Here is a 16,891-nt window from a genome sequence, read left to right on the forward strand (position 1 = left end):
CATTGAGCCTCAGTCCATACTGAAGGCTGCAGTCCTTGACCCTCTGCAGTAAGTGCATGAGGTCCTCCTCAGTTTCAGCGAGCAGGGTTGTGTCATCTGTATAACGCAGATTGTTGATAGATTGTCCGCCAATCCTAACGCCACACTTCTCCTCATAGAATTTGTAATAGAATTTGTGCAATTATATTATGTAGAATTTGCTAACTGCTTATAAGAAGGAATAGCGATCTCTCTTTTTGTCCCCCCCCCTTTTTTTGAGTGAAAGTAGAATGTCATTGTTTGGGCTTATCATTCTGTATACTGAAAAAGGTCAAGTGACTCAGAGCATGTGAGTGCCTGTGAGGAATTGAGTAATTTGTGAATCCTTTTTGAGCCCAGTCTTGCTCTGAGCAAGCTTACTGATAAGAATCACAACTGTCTGTAGAATGGTAAACTGGGGTAATCTCTCTTCCAAGGAGGATTCTGTCTCTAATTCAAGGCAGGTCATAACCAGGAGTGCAGGTCCTTCTAGCTTTTCAACCACAGCTTGATAACGTTCCAAATCCCCATGAATTAGAAGAGAGGTTTACCCTTGAATAATTCCAGGTTATCTCCATATTTAGAGAAATTCAGTAAGGAGATGTGATGTGCACTGTACAAAGTTCCTTTAGTGCCTGTCCTTAACTGAATTAAGAAGGAGAATTGGAAAAGAGTGGATAGATAATGAACACTGCATTGGAAGAGATCAGGGGAAGAATTGTCTGAAGGGAACTAGGGGTTATATGTAATGACAACAATCTGGAATAAGAGGTGCATTGCAAAGTGGACTGGGGAGAGAGAAGCGGGGAGGAGGGAGGAAAATGTGTAACAATGAATGAATTGAAAAAATATGTAAAAAGAAAGAAGCTCTGGTGGCACTTTAGTGGAGGAATTCAACTGCAAAACTGAAAGTTCAGCCCTCCTAGCCCACCATTCTATGGGGGAAAGACGAGGCAGTCTGCTTCTATAGAGCGTTACAGTCTTAGAAAGAGGAAATCAGGCTGTGTGACTGGGTCACTAGGAGTTAGGATCCATGCAATGGCAGTTTGCTGGATTTAGGTTTTAGGTCTGTTACTAACGAATCAATTGAAGTTGATCCTCTTCAGTTTTTTTTTTTTCTTGTACTCATCATGTTGGTTCTCTTTTAGGAGAAACCAGTGCCCCATCAGTGATAGTACACCAAGTTTCATTGGATCATTAAAAAGAAAAGGTACCTGTTTTGTTTTTGTTTTTTTAAATCTCCCCATAGAAGGAAATACAACTTGAAATTTTTTCTATAAAATATAACCAGGAACCAATGTTAGCCTAAAATTATTTTTTTTCAAATGGGAAAAAAGATGGGTTAGTTTCCATTACATTTGATAAGTTATTTGAGGTATTTCTTTTTATTGACATGACAAGACTGTGAGTAAAGTTATTGGTGAAACTGGCTAGAGAACATTATCGTGAGTGAAAGAAGTCAGTCACAAGAGGACAAATAGTGTCATAAGGCAACTGCTATAAAAATAGACTAAGAGGGATGGGCTGCTGGAGAGAGCAGCAAAAGAATGGCTGGATAATGCAGTAGGTGGAGAGAAGGCCAATCTGAAGCGAATGGACGATCCAGCACTATGTGTATTGCAATTAACAATCTGGACAAGGACATGCGTACCTGATCGGATGGGGGAGGAAAGGAGAAAAAAAGGCTAAGAAAACAAATGCACAGACACAAATGTGGAGGGTTGATAGGGATGGGAGGGGAAGAAGAGGGAGCAGAGATTAGCAGATGGATGAGGAGGGTAAAGGGTACAGTGAGGTTTTGATAAGGTGTAAATAATGGCAGTGTGCAATTGTAGGTAACGTTCTACAGCAACATGTATGTGAGTTCTTGAACGCAAGCCTAGAAAAACTATTGTTAACATCATAGAGCAGTCCGTAATTGTGATGAATTGAGGCATTTTATCTGGGTTTAGTCTGTTCTGATTTTCATGATGGAAGTGAAGTTCACCAAAGGAACGGGCTGCCTAACAAGGTGAGGACTGATTGAATTGAACAGATTAACAGAGCAAGTCAGTGTTATGTGCTGAATCCTTACCCCTGCCTCTCCGACACATGTACACAGCAGTATCCTACATGGACACAAATTAGATCTAATTAACAATTTAGGCTAAGACTTATGCTCTTTAAAAAACAGGTTTTAGTTTTTGACAAATATAGGGCAAGTGACCTACCTGCTTGGTACCAAAAAGGTTGGGGGAAAACAGGCATTTGAGGAAAGGGATCAATTCCTGCAGCCCTGGATGCTGTTTTTGAATCCTAACTCACTACACTATGCTCATATCCCTTCTTAGTGTCACTATTGAACTGTGTGCTTAGTGAGAAATTGAACTTCAGTGGGAAGGGGAGGGAAAGAGAATAAAGTTTATAAGTGTGTATTTGTGAAAAATCAGTTCAACTGGGAGAGAAGAGCACAATTATAAAGGAAGAAATTGGGATATCTGTGTCCTGTATGTTTTAGATTAATTAGTAGCAACCTTCGTAACAACATAACTAACTCAGCACAAATTTGATATCTTCTGTGATTTTTTAAGACTAGATAAATTCAGGAAAACATTTTTCTAAACCAAGCATCAATGACTAAGCTTAAGAGGGTTTTTATTTTGTTTTGTTTTTGGCCTGTGCTGTGGAATTTCAGCAAATGTTGGGAAGGAAAACCCCTATTCAAATATTTCCCAATTAAGAACTGCTAGGCAGTTGGGATCATTTAAGTATTTAACATAAAATATGCTTAAATTGAAAGGGTGCTTGCAGTGTGATGGTTAATATGCTTAGCTGCAAACATCTATTTTGGGCATGTTGCTAGGAGAGGCTATTCCTTGGAGTGGGCCATCGTTCTTGGAAAGGTGGAGGGTCAGCGAAAGAGAAGACTCTCAATCAGATGAGTTAACACAGTGATTGCAGCAATGGGCTCGAGAATGTCAGACGTGGTGAGGATGGCACAGGATAGGGCAGAGTTCAGGTCGGTTGTTCACGGTGTTGCTATGAGTCTTACTCGACTTGATAGCGCCTAACAACAAAGACACTCTAAAGTGAATACTTTATGCTCCACATAGTCTGCCTGTTAAGTCAGACCCTCTCAAATATCCATAGATATTTGGTCAGAACTCATCTTGGACCAGATGCAAAAACAGGTTTGTTTTTGTATTGTGGAATCAGCCCATTACTTCGAATAAAACATGAGGAAAGATAATATAAAAAAAAATAGAGCTTATGGGTTGGGGTAGTACGTGGAATTAGGATTCTCTAAAGTGGAAGAGACGAGGCAAGGCATTCAGTGGCAGACTTCTTGCCCTCTGTTCAGGAAACTCAGGTTTGATTCTTGGGCACCTCGTCGCCTGTGCAGCCACCACCACCAGTGGAGGCTTACAGGTTGCTATGCTACTCAGCAGGTTTTAACAGACCTTCCAGATGAAAATGCACTAGTGAGATGTTGTTGTTGTTGTATTGTTAGGTACCATCAAGTTGACTACAACTCATAGCAATCATATGTGCATGAGGACCTAGCTGAAGCCTGTGCCATCCTCACAATGTCCCTTGTAGTCAAGCCCACTGTTGCCATCATTGCATCACTCCATGTCCTCGAGAGGCTTCTTCTCCTTCAAGGACTCTCCATCTTTCCAAGCATGAAGTCCTGAAGACATCCTCAAAGTATTGGAAGAGAGGCCTAGCAATCAACTTCGGCAGTTCAGCTGGTGGAAAGGCTGTGCATCACAATGGCCTGATCCACTCAGTCACCATGACTCAGGGGCCTGTGTGTGTGTGTGTGTGTGTGTAGATGTGAGATAAAGAGTCTTCAAGCAAATGAAAGTATTACAGTGATAAGCATCAGTGACTTCCAAACAGGGCTTAACGCAGGAATTTTGAGAAATCTGCCGAAGTCAACCAGCTGTAAATAGCTTTTGTTACAAATGATACCAGTCCTGTTGTTGCTTCTTGTTAGGTGCCACAGAGTTCACTGTGACTCACAGCGAGCGTATGTCCAGCAAACCTACATCTTGCCAGATCCTGTGCAATCCATGTAATCTCCACTTTTATCAAGCCCATTGTTGCAGTCACTGTATCAGTTCACCTTCTTAAAGGTGTTCCTTCTCTGGCTCTCCACCTTTCCATGCATGATGTCCTTTGTCAGGACTGGCCCCTCCGGACAACATGCCTAACGTGTCTGAGATGAAGTCTCACCACCCTTGTCTCTAAGGAACACTTTGGCTCCACCTCCTCCAATGCAGATCTGTCCGTTCTTTTGACAATCCATGGAATATTCAATGTTCTTCACCAACACCACAATTCAGAAGCATCATTAAGGCTTTTATTTGGATCCAAAATCAACCCCCTTGGTAACAGCAGTCAAAAAAAAATAAAAAGATGTGCTGTATTGGGCAAATTGCTGTCAAGAAGCTTTTTAAAGTGCTAAAGAGCAAGGATGTCAGTCTAAAGACTAAGGTGCCACTGACCCAAACCATAGTCTTTTCAGGTGTTTCATATGCATGTGAAAGCTAGGCAATTAATAAAAAAGAACAAAGAAAAACTCATGCCTTAGAGTTATGTTGGCAAAGAGTATTGAATATACGATTGAACTGCCAAAATTACAGACAAGTCTGTCATGGAATAAGGACAATCGGGTACTCCTTCAAGGCAAGGATGGTGAAACATACTGTGGGAATGTTGTCAGGAGGGGCCAGTCCTTGGGAAAAGACAGCAAGGTGGGGAAAGTAGAGGATCAACAAAGAGAACAACTCTTGACACCGTGACTTCAACTATAGGTTTGAGCAGGGCACCTATTGTGAGGACAGGACAGGGCAAGGTTTGCATCTGTTGTTCAGAGAGTTGCTATGAGTTCAAGTTGACTCGTGGTACCTAACAATAACCTTAATGTTCTTTGATGCAAATCTATTCCACCCTAGAAGCAATGGGCTTGAATATCTGTTTTTCCTCATATCCAAGCATAATGATGTCCATGGAAATTATTGTGCCAGTTTAAATTCTCCTTGCAATGTAAAGATTATAATCATACAATTTCTTGAGATTATGCGTTTCTCCTTCATTTAGATGAGTAAATGAAAGGGGAAAGATCCAGTGTGAAAAACAATGTAAATTAATTTTATCAACTTTGTATGTAAACCAGTATAAAATAAAAAGTTAAAATATATGTATTTCATTCATTTTTGTGCCACAAAAGTGACTTAACTTTATGGGATGTTCTGTTGGAGGGAGCTTAATCTGTAGGTCGTTGGGCTGCTGTGGCAAATTCACCTGCAGCTCCTCCTGTGCCGTTTACAGCGTCTGAAAACCCAGTGGAGTGACAGCTGTGAATGAGCTCAATGACCAGGAGTTGAGCTAATGTTACAGCTAATCACAGAATCAAAATGCTGTTGCTGTTAGGTGCCATTGAGTATGACTCATAGTGACCCTGTGAACAGCCATCCTGAACCCTGCCCTAGCCTGTGCCATCCTCATCATCTCAGCCCGTTGCTGAAGTTATTCTGTCAGTCCATCTCATTGGGAGTCTTCCTCTCTTTTGCTGACCCTCCATTTTTCCAAGCATGATGTCTACTTCCAAGGAACAGCTGCGCCATTTGGACACCATGTCCAAAGTATGAGAGACAAAGCTTTCGTCATCTTTGACTCCCAGGAGCAGTCTGGCTGCACTTCTCTCAAGACATATCTGTTTGTTCTTTTGGCAGTCCATGGTATGTTCAGTACTCTTACCCAGCACTACAACCCAAGGCTATCAATTCTTCTTCTGTCCTCTTTAGTCATTGTCCAGCTCTCTGATGCATAGCAGGTGATTGAGAAGACCATGGCCTGAGTCAGGTGCACCTTAGTCTCCAAGCTGACATCATTGCTCTTCAGCATTTTGGAGTGGTCCCTGATAGAAGACTTGATACACTACATCTTCTGATTTCCTGACTGCTGATACCAAGGATGGTATTGTTGATCTAAGCAAGATGAAATCATTGACAGCTTCAATCCTTTCTTCATCTATCATAATGTTGACAACTACCATTATACCTTACCACATAAAGTCCTGTGGTGAGAACCTTTGTTTTCCTGATGTTGAGATGTAATCCACACGGAAGGCTATAGTCCTTGATTTTCTGTAGCAAGGATTTCATACTCCCCTCCCTTTCAGCAAACAAGGTTGTTATCAGTTGTATAACTCAGGTTATTGATGAATCTTCCTCCAATCTTGATGCCACATTCCTCTTCAGTGTCCAGATTCGTGAATTATTTTTTCAGCATACAGATTGAATAGGCATGCAGATACAACACTGATACACACCCTTCTTGGTTTTAAACGATGCAGTGTTCCCTTGCTTCATTCAGAAAGCAGCTTCTTCATCTAGATAAAAATTTCTCATGAGCACAAAGTGTTCTAGGATACCCATTCTTTTCAATGTTAGCCATAATTTGTTATGACCCATGCAGTCAACGACCTTTGTATAGTCAATTAAATACAAATAGACATTCTTCTGGTATTCTCTGCTTTCAGCCAGGATCTGTCTGACATCAACAATTATATTCCTGGTGCCACATCCTCTTCTTGAAGTCTGTCAACGTACTGTTGTAGCTATTTCTAGATGGTCTTCAGCAAAAGTTTGCTTGCATGCGATATTAATGATATTGTTCGATAATTTCCACATTCTGTTGGATCATCTTTCACAGAATGGAAACAAATTCTGATCTCTTCCAGTCAATCAGTCAGGCAGCCATCTTCCAAATTTCCTGTCAATTGGTACTCGATCAATTTCTGGGGCCTTAGTTTTTGCCAGTACCTTTACCACAGTTTGCACTTGATCCTTCATTACTATTGGCTCTTGTTCATATGGTACTTCCTGAAATTTTTCAGTGCCCATTAATTCTTTTTGGTACAGTGATTCTGTGTATTCTCTCCATCTTCTCTTGATGTTTCCAGGGTAATTAAAGATTTTACCATAGCATCTTTCAGTATTGCAGTGGAGACTTGAATTTGGTTTTCAGTTCTTTCAGCCTGAGAAATAACAAGTGAGTTCTTCCCTTTTTATTTTCTGACTTGAGCTCTTTGCACATTTCATTATAATATTTTGCTTTATTTTCTTGAGCTGCCCTTTGAAATCTGTTCAGCTCTTTGACACCAATTCCCTTTGTTTTGGCTTCTTGACACTCTAGTGCAATTTTCATAATCTATTCTGGCATTGATTTTGGTTTTATCTTTCTCCTCCTTTGTAATGATCTTTTGTTGTATTCATGGATGAGATCTGTGATGTTCTCTCACCGTTTCTCTACTCTTCGATCATTGGTGTTCAATGCCTCAAACAAGTTCTTGAGATGATTCTTAAATTCAACTGAGATAGACTCACGATCATGTTTTTGGTTCCTGTGGACTAGTTTCCATTTTCTTCAGCTTCACTTTAGACTTGCACATGATTATTGATGGTCTGTTCCACAGTCAGCACATGGCTTGGTTTTGAATGTTGATATGCTACTTCTCCGACGATTCTTTCTGCAAATACAGTCAGCCTGATTGCTGTGCAGTCCATCAGATGAGGCCCACATATAAAGTTGTCCGTTTGTGTTTTTGTTTTAAAAAGGCATTTGCTGTGAATAAATTATTGAGTGCACGAAATTCGCTCCTTCTGTCTCTATACAGGCTTGTTGTTGTTGGGTGCTATGGAGTCACCTCGGCCTCCTAGCAACCCTGTGAACAGGAGAACAGAACCCTGCCCAGTTGTGCGCCATCCTCACAGTCTCTCCTGTGCTCAAGCTCATTTTGCAGCCGCTCTGTCAATCCCTCTTGTTGAATGTCTCCCTCTTGTTTATGGATCCTCAGCTGTGTAAACAGCAATTGCCTTCTCCCAGGACCAGTGTCTCCTGATGACAGGCCCAAATTATGAGTGATGGATTCTCACTCTCCTTTCATCTGTGGAGCTCTGACTGTACTTCGCCATGACCAATTTGTTTGGTATATTCAGCATTTTTCACTAACGTGATTCAAAGGCATCAATTCTTACTTCTTCCCTATTTATTATCCAACTTTCACATGCGTATGAAGCAATTGAACTCCCATGGCCTGGGTCAGGGATACGTTAGTCGCATAGTCAGCAAAGTGGCATCTTTGCTCTTGAGCACTTTAAAGAAGTCCCTAGTAGCACATATGCCCCCTTGGAGTACACCACTTCATCTCTTGACTCCTGCTCCCACGGGTAGTGAGTGTGGCTTCAAGTCAAATGAAAGCCTTGGCAACTTCCTTCTTTTCTCTTTATATCAGAATGTTGTTTACTGGTCCAGTTGCCAGGATTTTTGTCTTCTTGATGTTGAGGTATACTCCGTACTGAAGATCTTTGAGCTTCATCAATGAGCACTTCAAGTCTTCTCATTTTCTGAAAGCAAGGTTGTATCATTTGTGTATTGTGGGTAGTTAATGAGTCATTCTCCAATCCTGATACCACATTCTTCTTTTATGTGATTATTTGCTCACCAGAGATTTAATAGATATGGTGAAAGGATACAGCCCTGACACACACCTCTTCTGATTTTAACCCGTGTAGTATCCCTTTGTTCTGTTTCAAAGACTGCTTTGTGATCTCAGAACACAATTAAGTGTTCTGGAATTCCCATTCTTTTCAATGTTATCCATAATTTATTATGATTCACACATTCAAATGCCTTTCCATAGTCAATAAAACACAAATAAACAGTTTTCTGACATTCTTTGCTTTTAGCTAAGATACGGCTGTCACCAGCAGTGATAATCCTCTTTCTATAGCTTCTGAACCCATCTTGAATTTCTGGCAATTCCCTGTCATTGTACTGCTTAAGCCACATTGAATAATTTTCAGCATAGTTTTATTGCATGTGGTAGTAATGATAACGTCTGATCATTTCTGCATTCACCTTTTTCTTTTTTTTGTACTGAGCAGAAATCCAAAAATTCTCCCAGTCCATTGGCCAGGTAGCTGTCTTCCAAATTTTTTGGTATAGATGAATGAGCATGTCCAGAGCTACATCTGTTTGTTGAAACATCTTAATTGATATTCTCTCAATTCCCGGTGCCTTATTTTTTACCAATTCCTTCAGTGCATCTTAGACTTCATCCTTCAGTACTATTTGACCTTGATCATATGCACCCTGCTGAATGATTGGGCAGTGACTAATTCCTGTTAGTACAGTGACCCCATGTTTTCTTTCCATGTTCTCTTGATGTTTTCTATCCTAGTCAGTAATTTACCCATGTTGTTGTTATTGTGTGCCATTGAGTCAGAACCTACCTGTAGCTAGGTGACCTGCCAGCAAGTTTTCAGAGGCGGTAAATCACACGGAAGACTGTCCATCTTTATTCTGCAGAGCAACTGGTGGATTCAAAGTGCATGCCTTTGAGATTGCAGCACAACTTCTTACTACTAGGCCACCAGAGCTCATTAACAACAATTTGCCCATAAAATCCTTAAATATTGCAACTGGAAGCTTTTGCTTGCTCCTCTTTTTTTTTTATCTTGAAAGATGCTGAACGTCTTCCTTTTTTGTTTTTCCAACTCCAGGTATTTTCACGTTTCATTAGAATACTTTGCTTCTGTTAAGCTCTAAATTCAACACATCTTCCATTTTCTTTAGTTTTTCTACTTTTTAGAGCAAGTTTCAGGATGTCTTCTGACATCCTTTTCTGGTTTTCCTTTTATGTCTTTTTAGTACCTCTAAAATCAAGTTATAAAATAATAGTAATATAAAAAGTGTTGATGGTTAAAAACAGACAGTGGTTTACATTTTGTTATTCTCTCTTATTGCTGTCAGGTTGGAAGCAACTCACAGCTGACCCTCCAGTGAGTTTTCAGAGGTTGTAAATTGCATAGGAGGATATTGCCCATCTTTCTTCCACAAAGCAATGAGTACATTTATTTTATTTTATTATTTTTTTGTGTGTACCGTCAAATCAGATCTGACTGGTACTGGAGGAGATTGTTCCTCCTTCTCCAGCAGAGCATCTGGTGGATTCGAACCATGCACCTCTTGGATTGCAGTGCAGCTTCTTGCCACTAGGCCACCAGCACTCGCCACAATGGGTAGATTTGAACTGCTTGCCTTTGGGTTGACAGTGCAATTCCTTACCCACTAGGCCATCAGAGCTGATCCTCAGAAAAATAAAACTCATTGCTGTGAGGTCCATTCCAACTCATGACGACCTTCTATCAGGTTTCTGAGGCTAAATCTTCAAGGAAGGAGATGCCAGTTTATATCCTGCAGAGAAGCTGGTAGATTCAAACCAATAACCTTTTAATTAATTCCTATCATATGATGTAACTGTACCAGGGCTCTTTAATATATACAGTGTGGACTCTGTTTTGAGAAATAGTTGTGTGTACATACTCATATTCAGAAAGTACTAGAGTTTCTCCCACTGGATAATAGTGATTTCATTTTTTCCCCTTTGTGCTTTTCTGTTTTACAACTTAATCACATTAATAAGTTGTGTTTCTTTTTTCTTCACTGAACAGCATAAGTATGTTCAAGAAGCTTATCCACCTTGAACTTCTATTTTGTCATAGGTGAAATGACACTTGAAAATCCACCAAAGCGGCTCTGCCAAGAACCAACCAGCATGATTTCTTCTAACCTCATCCAAATGCCGGATATGAATGTAGAGTGAGTATCGACACGAGACTCTACATGTTCATTAGCTAGTTCTCATTTAGTTAAGTGTACTTTGACCATTGTGTATTTTTTCAGAAATATGTTATTGAATGCTTTAGATTTTTTTTTTAAAGAAAACACCTAAATGTCCAAAGAGGGAAGGGGAAGGGGCTGGAGGGCTGAGTGTGGGGAGAAGGAGACTGGGTCACAGAGTTTGGTGGGAGAGGGGGAGAGGATGAAGGAATTAGGAAAGGTCCAGTGGGGCCTTGAAAAGACAGGGTAATAGTAGGCATAAATCAATGGTGATTTAATGTTTGGGAATGATTGTATGAAACACAATGTGAATGGGGAGGGGGATATTACATGAGAGGAGATAAATTTAAAAAGCCCGAATCCCAGATGGACACAATTAACTTTAGATCTCTCTTACCGATATGGCAGATAGATTTTTTAGAACTGATTTTGACATTGAGTTAAAGGAGGAATACATAAAAAGATGTATGCTTGCAAAGAATGTATTCTGACCATCATTTCTACTTTGGATTCTTACCTAACTTCTGTTAGGCTAAGAGTAATCTTGAGAAGTATGCTGGAGAAAGCATGTCTTAATTATCAAAATGTGAAATACAGGGAGTGGGGATGTTTTTGTTGGGCTGCCCTTATGAAACTGCTTTTGTAATGAGAGCCTATTCTTGGCTTCATGGATTTTGTTCTCATTTCTAGACAAAGTGCGTACAGCAACCACTTGAATTCCATTTTCACTGAGTGACATTTTTCTTCTCCTAGTCTATTCCCAGGTCCTGTTGAAGAAAACAACAATCGTCTTGGACCGACAATGGCCGACGTTAGCACTGTCACAAGCTGTCTTGTGTTACCGCCTCATTATCCATGTACACACCTAGATTTAGATCCCACTGAGGGATTCACCCAGCCTTAAGCTTTCCTACTAATGGATGAACCAACAGCAAATCCATGTTAGATAAATAAGACCTGTATGGTATACTTTCTGTCTTGTCTTCCTTCTTGATGTCCTCAAATTCTATTTCTTAAAGAACTTGCATGTCTAAATATTATGTATACCTTTCTACAATAACAGTCTTATACAATATTTATCCTTGTGGGATGGAGTGAGTTCACTCAGCATAATGCTCTCCAGTCCCTCCCAAATTAGGTAATAATTTACAAAGTTATTGCTCCTGCGTGCTACATAGTATTCCATTGTGTGACTGTACCATAATTTCTCAATCCATTCGTTCATGGTTGGACATTTGGGCTGTTTCCGTGTTCTTGCGAAGGTGAATAATGCTGCTATGAGCATTGGTGTACAAATCTCAGTTTGTGCCTCAGTTCTCATTTTCTCAGGGTATATTCCAAGTAGTGGAATAGCTGGATCATATGGGATTTCTATGTTCAGCTTTTTGAGGAAGCGCTAAACTGCCTTCCAGAGTGGTTGCACCATTTTACAATCCCACCAACAGTGAATAAGATTACTAGAGTGAGATGGTACCTCATTGTAGTTTTGATTTGCATCTCTTATTGCCAGTGATTTGGAACATTTCTTCATATGTCTGTTTACCATTTGAATATCTTCCTCTGTCTTTTTACCATGGAAAAGATAATTTTCCATGGAAAATTATTTCCATGTCTTTTGCCCATTTTGTAATTTAGTTTTCAGTCTTTTTCTTGTGGAGGCCCAGGAATAGTCTGTAAACTTTTATCATAAGACTCTTGTCAGAGATGGTATTAACAAATGTATAAGGATGTGTATAAGTATAAATGTATAAGGATCCAAGAGGGGTGGGAGAGGTTGGGAGCAGAGGAATGAGGATGTGGGGGTTAATCATGGGGTTATACAATTTGATAGGTTGGGGTGAGGGAAATTGAAAGAATTTGTTCTTGAAAACAGTGTATTTGAATTTTGAAAATAAACTAGTAGAAATTTTTTTTATAAAAAAAAGAATGTAGGTAAGTTGGGGGGAAAAGATTATGTATACCTATAAATTCTTTGTGCTGGTATTTGCTAGGTGTATTCTTGTGGCACAGTGCATAGTGTGTTGTTCTTCTAAACTGAAAGATTGGCAGTTTGAATCCACTAGCTGACCCACTCTTTGAGCAAAAAATGGGTTCGTCTCTCCTCATGAAGACTCACAGTCTCAAGCAACACGATGGAGGTTGCTGTGAGTCAGAACTGACTTGACAGTAGTGGGTTTGCAGTTGTTTTAACATTTCCCAAAATCTTTTTGCAAAAGTGAACTGTATTAAATATTAGAACCAACCTTTAATTATTAAGCATTAATCATTACAGTTTTTAAGCTGCTAAAGTCCAGAAACACGTTGCGTTTTTAAAAAGACTTCAGGGTTTTTATAATGATAGTAAGAGCTGGGAACATATAATTTGTCTAATTGGTTGACATGGCAAAACGATTAAAAAAAAATCACATACTTGCCAACCAGAAGCACAAAAGAAATTGTAGCTATGGTGCGGATCAGGCGAGACTTTGTTCCATGGCCACATAGGCTTGCTATAACTTGGAGCCAACCTAATGGCACCTGACAACAATAGTCTTAACTGATCTTTTCAGTAATTGCTAATTTCCAGGTGATGAAGAAAAGATACCAATCAAAAGGAATATTTTGAAATGAGCTAATTATGTCATGCTGATCCAAAACATTCCTATTTTTACACATGGATCCTTGGATATTTAGTTTGTTGGAAGGAGTAGGTAGGAAACGAATAAGATTAAAAATAGCTAATTAACTAACTAGAGAATCATATGTAATTAGAGCATCACTCCGTTTGACTAGCCTTGATTGATTTTGTGTTTAATCAAGTGTAGGAAAAGCCATAATGTTGGTCAATTGTGGGCTTAGACATTTTTATAAATTACCTTTAATTCACCCTCATGACTACTGATTTGATTAAATTCAAGTGTACTATATTAGAGGAAGCAGGAGTGGCATCCACTTCCGTAAATAGCTTGCCTCCAGAAACCCTATGAACCTGGAGAAAGGATGAAAGTCATGCAAGTGTCGAGGACTTTCATTAACAGGGTCACAATGAGTCACCTATGACTCGATGGCACTTAGCAACAACAACTGTATTAGAGCTTCCTTGCAAGAATGATGTACTCTAATTCTTCCATAAGGGCTGTAAATCTTTGTTCAGACACCAGTTTCCTACTAAAAAAAAAATCTTAAGAATTTTTAAGCCCTAAATTATACACACACACACACACACACACATATATATATATTTCAACACCTTTAATTATGTATATTAAACAAAATTAAATGTTAAAAATTTAAAGTCTACATTAAATGCTTTTAGCAGTAGCCTGGAGTGGTATGAACATTTTGAAAAATAGAAATGCATCTTCACAAAATGAAGCTGATGATTGCCACTGCTAGAGCAATGTTGTCGTTGTGTGCCTTTGAGTTGGAACCAAATCATAGCTGGCCCTCCAGTAGATTTTCTGAGACAGTAAACTGCACGGCAGGAGACTTCCCATTCTTCTGTTGTGGAGCTGCTGGTGGATTCAAACTGCAGGCCTGTGGGATTGCAGCAAAGCTTCTTGCCACTAAGCTACCAGAGCTCCCTAATGGAATAGGAAGTTATCTTAAGTTATTTAGATACATTTTACCTTATCATAATGGGAATCTGCTGTAGATAGGACCCCTCATGGAAAAAGAATTATTGTTGGAACCAAGAACTTTGTGACTGTGGCCTAGTTGGAGTGGATTGGAACAGAGAAATGTGGGGGAGGACTTGAATATGAATAAAAGAAATTGTTCATAAAATGACTGGGATTATGATGGGCTCCTGAAACTGGGTTGTTGTTAGGTGCTATTGAGTTTGAGTACGACCCACAGTGACCCGATGAACAACAGGTCTGAACCTTGTCCTATCCTGAGCCATCGTCACCATGTCTGATATGCCTGAGCCTATTGCTGCAGTCACTGTGTCTTCCTCTGAAAACTCTATGAGCAATAGAGGAACAACCAACTCATTGCCATAGAGTCAATTCCAACTTAAGGTATCTCTATCTCTCTGTGACTTCTGTTTCCGTATTAACGCTGTGCTTATCATCCTCATGCTGGAATTTGTTTTTCCTTCAACCTAGTTTTTGTTAGGTTCCTTCGCATTGAATATTACTCATAGTGACCCTATGAACAATAGACCTGGACCCTGTCCTATCCTGTGCCATCCTTACCAGCTCTGACACACTCAAGCCCATTGCTGCAGTCACTCTGTCAGTCCATTTCATTGGGAGTCCTCCTCTCTTTCACTGACCCTCCATCTTCCTAGCATGATGTCCCTTTCATGTGACTTTAAACTACAGAATGCTTTAAGAAAAAATGAGAAAATTAGAGAACTTTATACCAAAGATTTTTATTCTTGCCGGCAACGAGAAGCTCATCCCCCACCCCCAGCCTCATCAATGGTTTTCTTTCTCCTCTGAATTATGCATGATTTATGATGAAATGTGGAAAGCTCATTTCCCCTTGGTTTCTTGTTTTGTGTGAATAAATGATCCTCTCAGGATTTCCATATTAATAACAAGTCCTCTCAACAAAGCACTCACCATAATGTCACGTTTCTGCTGTAACTACAGTATGCGACAAAATAAAAATATACTTGGGATATACGTTTGAAAGAAGGCAAGGAAAAGATGGACAACAGATAACTCGAGTAAAAACCCTGCCCCACTACACTCCTTGGAAATGCTCAAGCAGCACTAAAAAGCTGGCCACTAGCAAAATTACTTTTTCTTTTACCAAATACTTGTTAATGGCAATAGGAAAAGCCCTCTAACTTCCACTGAGTTCCTTTCTTGGAATAATTCTTGTACTTGGTAACTTGCCATTAAACACAAATGAAAAAAAGGATACACTTAAAAGTTAAAAGCAGCTGCTTTGTGCCTTTGTGCTGTGGAAGGAAATACTCTGAAATGAAATTCTCCAGTTGAGGAACCTAATTATACTTTTCATTTCTGGTTTATGCTCTTCTAAGAGGAAAACTTTACCTTATTAGCTCTTTAACTGGACTTCTAGTGAACGATACATGATGTTGATGTTGAGTACTATTTTTAGATTATCTTTTAATAACGGCAGTGTCTTCAGAAAAGAAGATACTGAGGCTGGCATGTCAGGCAATCTTGAGAATTTCTGATCAAGCTCCCATAATTTCAATTTAGAATCCATTCTCATGACACATTTCACACAGCAGACTAGTGCTATGTTAGAAGATCTTTAAAACTTGTGTAATATACAAAGCTAGTGATGATAGTGTCTCAATGTCTTGGAAGATGGTTTGGAAGTGTGTATCAGAAGCCTTCCAAATGGATAATAGAATGGGATATCAATTGACATATTTTAACAAACAGATGCAGCTCTGGATGTGTTCACCAGTGTGCGCCAGGAAATTTTTAAGACAACTACCTGGGTAATTGACTGGGAGAGATCCATATTTGTTCCCATTTCCAAAAAAGATGATCCAACAGAATGTGGAAATTATTGAACAGTATCACTAATATCACATGTAAGTAAAATCCTTCTGAATATCATCAACAAATGGTTGGAATAGACAGAGACAGAGAACTGTCAGAAGGTCAAACTAGGTTTAGAAGATGAATATTGTTGTAGATGTCAGATGGCGCTTGGCTGAAAACAATAGCAGAAGAATGTCTGTTTGTGCTTTATTGATTATGTAAAGGCTTTTGATTATGTGGATAATAACAAGTTGTGGATAACATTGAGAAGAATGGAAATCCCAGGACACTTTTTTTTGTCTTTGTATTTTTTAATAAAAATTTTTATTTTACACTGGTTTAATTACAAAGTTCGTGTACATTGTTTTTCATACTGGATCATTTCCATTTCCTTTACCTACCCTTCCCTCCACCCACCAAATTCATAGGTATGTCTTGAAGTCAAATTTGTAGCTAAATTGGAACAAGTGCTTTTGGTGCTTAATCTTATTTTAGTGGAACAATCTTATTCTTACTTCAATCCAACTATAAGATAGAAGTCTTTTTTTTAAATGATCTTTTCTCTTTTTTATTTTAATGAAAGTTTATAGAGAGCTTGGATTTCCATTAATTCATTGGTGCACATTTTCCTGTCGTCCCCCCCTCCCCAGTTCACTTTTTTCTTTGGAAAAAAAAGTTCTTTCATTGTTATACAGTTGTCATCCCCACCCCCACCCCCCACCCCCCGACCACTTTACTATGCA

This window comes from Elephantulus edwardii, unplaced genomic scaffold (genome assembly GCF_000299155.1).
Source record: "Elephantulus edwardii isolate Elephantulus edwardi_28Jun2011 unplaced genomic scaffold, EleEdw1.0 scaffold00016, whole genome shotgun sequence".
Classification (NCBI taxonomy): Eukaryota; Metazoa; Chordata; class Mammalia; order Macroscelidea; family Macroscelididae; genus Elephantulus; species Elephantulus edwardii.